The sequence below is a fragment of the Bos mutus genome, chromosome 21, assembly GCF_027580195.1.
Source record: "Bos mutus isolate GX-2022 chromosome 21, NWIPB_WYAK_1.1, whole genome shotgun sequence".
In the NCBI taxonomy this organism is placed as follows: domain Eukaryota; kingdom Metazoa; phylum Chordata; class Mammalia; order Artiodactyla; family Bovidae; genus Bos; species Bos mutus.
In genome coordinates this window covers 46,914,215-46,916,816 of record NC_091637.1, presented here as the reverse complement: position 1 = coordinate 46,916,816, position 2,602 = coordinate 46,914,215, and positions in this window count along the sequence as shown.

Here is a 2,602-nt window from a genome sequence, read left to right as displayed (position 1 = left end):
TTATAGTTGAAAAAATGGAGGCTCAGAGATAGCAAGTCTCCTACAGAGTACAGATTGGACTCTGATTCCAAATCCGTGATCTTAAACATAAACGCTATAGTCCTTGTCAACTGCAAGAACAAGCCAGGTTGGAGCTTGTGTAATGAGAGATTCACTAAGACTGAGAGACCCCCAGCCTCAGAGGTGCCAGCCGTGCACAGAGGCATGTGCAGACCACTGCTTCGGCTGCTGAGAAGGCTTTGCCCGGTCTTGGAACCTGAAACACAAGCTCTACTTTTCCTCCCGCTGCTTGTTGTCTTTGGAGATGCTGGAAAACGGAAAAAAGAAAGAGAGAAAGGCTTTTGCCCAAAATTTACAAAGAAACTTAGAGCACAAAATTAGAGCAAACCGGAGGAAACTCTTTGTGCTACCTGTTATCCCAGAGTCTTTTCAACTTGCAGAGAGAGGCTTCCCTACTCTAGGAGCTGAGTCACACCTCCTCACCTTCCATCACCTAAACGGTTTCCTTCCTAAGTTCACACAGATCCTGGTTCCCCTGGGTGGGATCATCAGGCCTGCACCAGCCACTCCAGACTCAGGGGAAACTGAGGCCCAAAGTATCCATCCAGGCTCCCCAGCAAATTGAAGGTGGGTTGCTGCTGCTACTGCTGCTAAGTCGCTTCAGGCGTGTCCGACTCTGTGCGACCCCATAGATGGCAGCCTACCAGGCTCCCCCGTCCCTGGGATTCTCCAGGCAAGAACGCTGGAGTGGGTTGCCATTGGGTGCCAAACTCCTGACCACGCCCCTCCACCCTGTTGGAATTCCTGTCTACATCCCCTGGTGTCTTCTCCTAGTCGATGCTTCCTCCCTCTCCCATCTCTTGGGGCGGGTTTATTCCCATTCCAGCACCTGCAGGAGTTTTAGAAGTTTCTGCCCCAGTGTAAACTGACCTTCAAGGCAAGCACTACGCTTTATTTATTGAAACCACTTCTCTTGCCGGGTGGGTTGTCAGGGGAGGGTCACAAGGAGGTCAGAGAAGACTAGCAGATTCACAGTGGAAGGTATTTTCTTAGAAGGAGGCCAGTAGGGTGAGGAGAGTGGGATGCACCCCGCGGACTGTATCATGGAAAGCATTTGAAAGAAAACAAACCGACACCAGATCTGTTAGAAGCCTAAGCCTCCAAGGTGGTTCGGGTTCCATGCAGTGCCAAGTCCCTCTCCGGAGCCGCAGGACTGGGGTCCAGGTAGGGAGCTGTCCCAGGAAGAAAGAGCGGTCTGGAAGCAGCGAGTTTGCCCTTCAGCTCCTGGGGCGGGGCGTGGGGCGGGCCGGGTAGGGGGGCGCTACGGAGCCTTAGAGCAGCTCTCAGCGCCGGTGCCCGTGGGATGTAGGGGACTGGGACATCACGGACACCAGATGCTGCCTGGTGGCTTCCCGAGTGACAGCAGCCCAGAGGAGAGGGAGGAGAGTTTTATGTTTTTAAACATAAAACTTCAGGAGGAGAAGTTGACCCACTGGGTCTGCAGTTAATACCTTGTAACAACAACATGGCAGGTTCAGAGAGGTTTAGTGGTCCTTTAAGAAAATGATTACATCACACTGGGAAGGTGCGTGGAATAAAATGCTTTAGATCCTAAAGACTGGAAGACCATGAAGGTAAAAGCCTGAAAACTTTGAGCGCGCCGCCACCTCCGTGGTGCGCTGAGCGTCTGGCATCCGGGAGGGTCACTTCGGGGACTCTTGCTGCGCCACCCGTCCTGGTCGCGCCCCGCCCCTGCAGGTGCCCCCCGGAGTCCCGGGGCGGAAACGCCGCGCGCTTAGCGCTGGGCACAATCCGGGACTAACAGTGCTTTTCCTTCTCATTCCGTGGGTTCGGCTTCATCCCTTGGCCAATTTAAACATATTATTTAAACACGGAAGTTTCCTTTACAGATTGGAGTGAAACATTTTGCTTAATGGAAAGTAGATGGGGTTCTTCAACTTTTAATCGATATCTTTGTTGAAAGGTGCGGTTGGCCGCCTTTTCACAGCGGGGGAAAGTGAAAACATTTGCCTCGGGTCACACGTTGAGGGTCCTAGATGAGCAACGGCGGCCGCTGATTCTGCCAAAGGCCGGGTACAGGTGAGGTGGGGGCATTTCCCATTTGATCATGTCACCACGATGATTTAGGTTAAAATTAAGCATCATGTACATGGGAAGAACCAAGCCCAGCAGGCCTGAAAATCCAAGGATCCCAAGGTTCTGAAGCCCTAACCATTATGCTAAAAATATCTGTTCATCTATTTGTTCATTGTACGGTCCATTCATTTCTCAAGCCCATTGAACTGAGACAAGTCCCTGAGATCCTCTCACTTGGACCAGCATCTTCTCCCATCTGACACCAACCTGGCCAGTCTCTGGATTGGAGCAGTTAGTTCAGTGATCGAGTCAACAAATCTTTATTGTAGTCTACTAACCCCCAGGCTCTGCTGCAGCAGTGGAGACCACTGTAGTCTGCACCCTCAGAGAGTTTCTAGTCCAGTGGGGGAGAGAAAAAAAAATGAAAAGACACAAAGGGAATTGCTGTTGAGGAGGGATAAAAACCTGGCAGGAACTTAGAGCAAGGTGTGGACCTAAGATCCCC